At 45.4% G+C, this 6,910-nt stretch overlaps 1 protein-coding gene across 1 annotated transcript in view; it reads right to left on the reverse strand.

Moving 5' to 3' along the window:
* LRRC8D (leucine rich repeat containing 8 family, member D) overlaps positions 1 to 5,535 on the reverse strand; it is a 41,818-nt gene extending 36,283 nt beyond the window's left edge. The window contains exon 1 of the mRNA XM_010074113.1: positions 5,396 to 5,535. The gene's annotated coding sequence lies outside the window, so the exon portion shown is untranslated. The remainder of the gene's footprint in view (positions 1 to 5,395) is intronic.
* Positions 5,536 to 6,910: the final 1,375 nt, after the last annotated feature.

Consider the following 6,910-nt stretch of genomic DNA (forward strand, 5'->3'; position numbering starts at 1 on the left):
GGGAGGGGGGGGGGGGTGAGGGCAGGGGCTGTCTGGATTCCCCCCCCCACAAAGTTTCAAACATCAGTAATGTTACCAATCATTAAGTTCCTTACGTAATTATTTGAACTGCCCATAAAAATTGTTTTGCAGACTGCTTGGAAAAACATTTTACTTCAAAAAGTAGCAGATTCCGTTTATGAGCAGAAAAATCACATTTTTTTGCCCAGCTCCTGCAGAACATAAGAGTTAAGGGAATGGGAAAAAGACTGACACCTTATTGATCAAATCAACTCTAACTATGCATAGAAAACTTTTCCACAGCTTCCAATACGCTGAGCAAGAACTACTTCATGAACTTAAAGTCAGATAAGTGGAAAGTTTGGGAGTTTATTGTTCAGCAACAAAAGCCAGGATTTTTATGTATTCAGTCACCGGAGGCAGTGGAATGTTATAATTGCAAGTAAATTCTAGCACTTGAAATAATAAATAATACATTTCTCTAGTTTTGATTTATTTATTTTTTTTTTCTAAGAGGTCCATAAACAGCTGTGGACAGAATAACAGAATATTACAGCTAAGCCACAGCAGCACTAAAATAATTGGGCAAAGAGCTGTTTGTTCATTTTTCCCTTGCAAATCTCTCTCTCTCCTCTCATCTTTACTGTCTGAGGCGCCAGGCAACAATGTCACCAACTTCTAATGGTATGTCCTTTTCACCATCAGAAGGTGCAAATACAGCATTACTAGACAACACGTCACGCCCATCTACACAAGAAGAAACAGGTCTTGAAAGGCCAACTTCTCCCCATCCCTTGTGTTTTCATAAAGTGTTTCACCTCCCTGTGAAACTAAGTTAGCTATGGATGAGGATGGGCATACCTTACCCTCTGATGCTGAACCTTGCTGTGCTGATTTTGTCCTTCAGTGTCCACAGGCAGCCTCCAGGAGAACAAGCCCCCTGTGATGGTGTTCCCTTACTCATGAGAGTATCACCTACTGAAGATAAGGGACGAAGCTTGAGGGAGTGACTACATGTCGATACTCTCTTCCCCTCTATCCAAAACACACCTCCTGAGATTCCAGTTGAGAACTGAGAGCAGGTAAATATTTCAAAACAATATCATATTGTGTCAAAACACACAGCTAAGATTACCGCAGCCTACTGAACTTGGTACACATCCAGTAGGAAACAGGTCTATACACAGGAAAACAGGCAATGCAACGTTACTCCGCTGAAGGTTTAAAGAGAGCACTGCTGTATTTTGACCCTGCTCAGATTTTTCTCTGCTACTTTGCTGATGAACACCTGTGAGCCCCGTCTCCCTCCTCCCCAGTGCCGCAGCCGGTATCAGTGCCCGCGGCCAGGCCGTGTTCGAGGCAGCTCAGCGCACGGACGCGAGGCTGTGGGGCCTGGCTCCTGCCATCAGTCATGGACAAGCCTCTCCCCCAGGCAAAGAAATATGGGAGCAAAAACAATGGAAAAAACAAAGTAGGGCTCTTTTCCAGTTTCTGTATCTGATGTTAACACTGAAAATTCTGCTGGGAGGATGGGAAGAAAGAAAAGATAACCTGACATGAAAATTGTAACATTAGAGCGAGGTACACAGAAGCCGTTTTCATGGCAAGGGAACCATCAAAATGACATCTGTACCTACACCCAAGGAGAAATTTACTTCTGCCTTGAGGCAGCCTTGGCAATAACATTGTTGCAAACAAAACACAGTTTATCAGTTTGGAGGGAATTTAAATCAATTTAATTTACTTGTCAATTAATGAACTTCTAATTACTGCCTGTGGTACTGAAACACACACGGGGAAACAGCCCCTGCTCCCCAACCCCCTCTCCGTACCTGGTCCCAGCCGGGCGGCGACAGCGCCAGCGTGTGGGGCTGCCTCCGGTCCCTGCAGGGTCCCTGGGCTCCCCTCTGGCACACAGTGGGTCCCTGGTGTTGGTGGGGGAGCTGGCTGGAGCCAGCGCCGTGACTGGTGAGGGCTGCCCTGCCCTCCTCCCTCAGCCTGCACTGCCAGCCACAGCTGGTACCAACACCAGCGTAACTCAGCCTGTGAGCAGGCGGACCTGCTGGGAGCCCCACACCATGGCAGGAGCGTACATCCATCAGCATTACGTTACAAACTGATCTGCAGGTGAACGTCCAAGAATATCTGCCACTTGCAACATGTCTGGAACCAGCACACCCCCCGCACAGGCTGAGGGATGCTTCAAAACACACAGCTCTTCAGGACATCCATCTTTCATCTGCCCTTTGGTAGCGTTTGTCAGAAAATGATTTTGATTTTGTCAAAAATCTATTTTATCCTCATAAGTGAGCTACTCACAGTCCTACCCTCCGCCTCTGCCACAAGCTCACACAGCTCAAACACGTGAAATACAAAAGGCCATCGGCACATGCAGCACCTGGAGCTCACCCCATGAGCAGATCAGAGCACGCTGACTCGGGTTACCTCCTAACATTAAGTTTGGTATCAGTACATTTTTGTAATTAACTCACGGAGGGAGCAGATGCATAGCAAGTAAAGCCATCAGACTTGCCTGGCTCTGGAGAACGAACACCGTCTTACACTGCACAGAGGAGTTACACACGGAAACACCGGTAAAGCAGGACACAAGAAACGAAAGAAAATAACCCAGCAAATCCACACTTCCCTGGGTCTCTTCACTCCTACTTGCAGAAAAAAAGTCCACATTGGTGCTTATTATGTGCGTATAATAAACAAATAGCTTATACAGACAAGTTGTTCTTAAAACAAATCAAAAGCATATCAGTGAAACATGACCTAAAATAAACCAGCTATGTTTAAGGATATTGCTATTTCCCCTGGCACTTGAGGATCCTGCAGCTGCAGAGACTCCTTTAAAAAAATTCAAAAGAGCTTAAAGCCTATGCTCCCATGAAAGAGGTTTCCAGACACAAATATATTTTATATATATATATACATACATACACACACACTCCATCACAGTAACCAGACCAGAACACTTGCACAGGAAAGCCCCTAGCCACACACTAACGTTTTGCTGATTTAGCTGTATCAGCCAAGATTTTTTTTTTTTCCCCTTCCTTCCCAACCATGCCAGCAAAAACACTACTGCAGAAGCCCTTCTAGTGGCTGCAAAATTTTGCTGCCTGCATAAACTGTTCCTTTCATAGGGCCTGGTTTAAGGAGGACCAGCATAAAAATTCCTTCCATAGCCATAAGGGCACCTCACAGGAGGACGTGGCAAGAGAGGTAACAAAAGCGTGCACGCAGGAGGGGTGAAGGCAAAGGAGAGCATTGCATCAGACTAGCTTATGTCTACAGAAAAAGGGAGGAAGCAGTAACTGCCATCACACCAGGTTTGTGCCAGCAGAAACTAAACTGCAAAGTCCCAATCCTACTACAAGAAGTAACAGCAGCAGAATTCTGCACACAGGTCAGACTGGCCAACTTGATTTTGACAGACGTGGCATTTGATCTTCTATTTGGATTTTTGTGTCATGTTTTGTATATAAGGTACAGAATCAGAATGCCTCCAAACCTAAGTGCAAGCCATTCCTTTTATGTCAGGTAGATACTAATCCTATTCCCCCCACCAAGATATAAGTATCAGTTGGGTTAACTGTTTCACTACTGGTAAGATACACATCACCATTTCTTTGGTAAAACCTATCTCACATCTCCAAAACATCTGTAAAAGCCTCTTAGGGGTAAAACTACCCATGTATTTCCCCATTGAGGAGTGAACCACCTCTCCACTCTTCCTAATGAGCATCCTTATAATGCAGACTCATCCTGACTACATGAAAAGTACTCAGTATTAAGAATAGAGAAGTGTGGGTTAGAAAACAACAAAAAAGTTTAAGGCAGATTCAGCACAGTTACAAAGACTTCCCTGTTTACGTTTCTACTCAAACATAAATCTTCTCTGCCCCCTTTTTTTTCCAAACACAGATCTGCTGCAGGTTATCCAGCCTGCCACATCACATCAATGACAGTACAGCCCGGCTGCAGAATTTAGGTCAGCTTGTCTGTGGAGTACATAAGGTCTTGCACACAGCCATGAATTTCCTAGTAATGCTTCAATAATCCCTCTTCATCCTGCCATGCAGCTATTTTACTAGTAGCTGCTAGCTTTCCTCTAACTCCCCAACAAAGACTCTCCACAGGAGGGATGTTTGCAGGCGAATGAGCCACTATCTCTTCCTTGGGAAGCAGGAAGCTGGTTGTTGAATAAAATAAATGCTGATCCTTATTTCCCAAGACAAGAAAGTGAAGGATTCCCAATGCATGCTAGGAAAGGACTTCCCTTTTAAAACCACACAAGCAAAGATACAATCAGACAGAGCTGGAAATTACCCTGAGAACATTAAGAATAATTTTTGTAACAGATCATCTAAACAAAACCCACTGTTTACACTTTGGCCAATAAATAAAAAATAACATCAAAACATGAGTAATAAAGTGAGACAGTCTTAAGGGACAGATGGTGGTGCTTCTGAAGAGAAAGCATCACTCAAGGTGAAAAACACTGTGCCTCTTCAAGGAATACTTCTCTCTAGAAGCAAATTGCGGCCCACTGCCACCCCAAGCACTGCAGGAACACACATAAGTATTAGCCCTGTTCTTAAGGAATCTCTAGGGCGCACAAAAATATTCCAAGTCTTTTCAGAGCATAGTCCTTGGAGCAGGAGTTCCACACAAACTGAAAAGCAGTTATGTAAGAAAAAAAAATAATAAATCTAATATAATAAACCAAAACCTTGAATTTCTCTGACTCTTCGTACAACAAGACAAACCTTACTAAGTCTTCTTCAGTATGACAATTTGAAAAATGTGAACGTAAGACTAAATATCAGTTTCCAGGAATGATTATGGGAATCTCAGCAAATAAAAACACAGCTAGCAAGCTGACAGTTGATTTTGTCTTAAAATCTATCAGTCTGTGACTTTTCTGTGCTCTATGGCAGCCGCATAACATTGTGCTCTCAAAAGGTGGCACTTACATCTCCCTATTAGAACAAAGAAAAAAACTGAGGAAAAACTGTCATCAAGACATCAAACTGCTCTTCAATATTCAAACATTCATTAAGAGTATTCCTAGTCCATTCTTTCCAATTCGCGTGGAGCCTGGACACAGGTATTGGCAAACACATACTGAGCTGCACTGCACATTAGATGTATAAATCAAATACCCAGAAAACACGAAGTTGCAGACCTATTACAGAACTCAGGCATCTAACATGCACCCATACCAGGCATACAGATGATGTGGTTGTCGTTATTCGCCCACCACTGTATCACACATGTTATCAAGACTTTTTAAGGAACAGAACTCTATTTTTATAACTAATAATCATCCACAACTTCACTTCAACTCAGCATCAGATAACTTTTCCCATTCCCAGCTCCATACCTGATCAGGCTGTGCTTCTCCTCCTTCCTCCTCCGGCTTCAGCTGGGCTGAGCACTGGCTCCAGGAGGCTCTGGTGACAGGAATACCAAGCCAGGCACTGACGGTCACTTTCTCATTTTGACAACTGCCACAGACACTTCCTGTGTAAAAACAAACTGCTGTGAATCAAAGTGGCTGAATAAAGCGTTGACGTTAGCGGGCTGTCAGAGAAACACCACTCTGCGACACGGAAGCAGAAGGTTAGTCATCCTTTTGCCACCAGCGCCTGATCTCTGGGGAAAGCTGAGCACACCCGTATTAAAATAACTTCAGAAATACTCCAAATGAGTTGTCCTATTCTTGAAGGGCAGAGATTCCTAAAACTACCAATTCGCCATTTCCCACCTACTTTCTTCAACATATTAGTTCATTCAAACTTAACCAAGTGTACTGCTGTTTCTATGCTGCTGCCTCGCTACACCAGTTTACTAGCTAGACCTCAACGACACGGGAGCCGCACACTGCATGTGCTCCACCATGATGACTTTGATCGCACCTGAACTGCTGCATTACAGAAGTATGCCAGGCAAGCAGCCCACCTTGAGGCAACGGCTGCCTGGAAAACATCTCTATCCCCAGGGCAAACAAAATGGAGAAGAAATGGGATTTCCCCTCCTCTTGCTTTAGCCCAACACTTCCACCAGACAAGATTGCAGCACAGCTGCCTTCACCTCCTGTAACTTGGAGACTCCAGGGCAGAGCAGAGCTCATGGATGGATGGAAAGCAACAGCTCAGCAAAATGAATAGCCAGACTCTAGCAGGTAATTTATAAGTATTTATCTTAGTTTGCTGCTTATTAAGTATGCCTCATTATGAATCAAGTATTTTATAGCAATTGCTTCCAATCAACAAATGCCAAGAAAGCCGCTATAGTCCGATGCTGCTTCATGACCATGTCCAAAACAAGTCCCCTAGCAACAGGCACGACTCCACACGACTCTCCGCGCACAGCAGGCTGGCCGCCGCCACCTCACTGCCCTTCTTGTACCTCTCCTGCTCTGGCTGTGCCCCAAGCAGTGCTGCTGCGTGCCCAAGCCCTTCCCCAGCACTGCCGACCGCTGCATGCTGCTGCCAGGGTGCAAACGTCAGCACAGCAGGCGCTCACTGCAAGGCTGGCAAGCCCCAGCCCAGCTGGTAGCAGCGCCTTACCAGGAACAGGGGCAGGCCCCCAGCACTGGGAATGTCCCACATCTGGGGCTTAACGGCAGGGACAACTGCCTGCATCCTGTGCTCCGGCCACCAGCCCATTGCTTCTGCACTGGCAGTGCTGGCTGCAGAGAGAGGTGCTCTGCCGTTGGGGTCTGTGCCCAGTGCCAAGCATAGTGCACACACCCACCTGAGCAGCTCCCCAGCCACCGCAGGAAAAAAAGAAAAAACAAACCCACAGACACACTTCTCTCTTAATTTATTTTCTGAGGCCTTGTCAGGCTTGGTGCCCGCTGGCACTCAGAAGCCCACAGGAACAAGCCCTGTGT

The sequence above is a fragment of the Pterocles gutturalis genome, unplaced genomic scaffold, assembly GCF_000699245.1.
Source record: "Pterocles gutturalis isolate BGI_N339 unplaced genomic scaffold, ASM69924v1 scaffold5822, whole genome shotgun sequence".
Lineage (NCBI taxonomy): Eukaryota > Metazoa > Chordata > Aves > Pterocliformes > Pteroclidae > Pterocles > Pterocles gutturalis.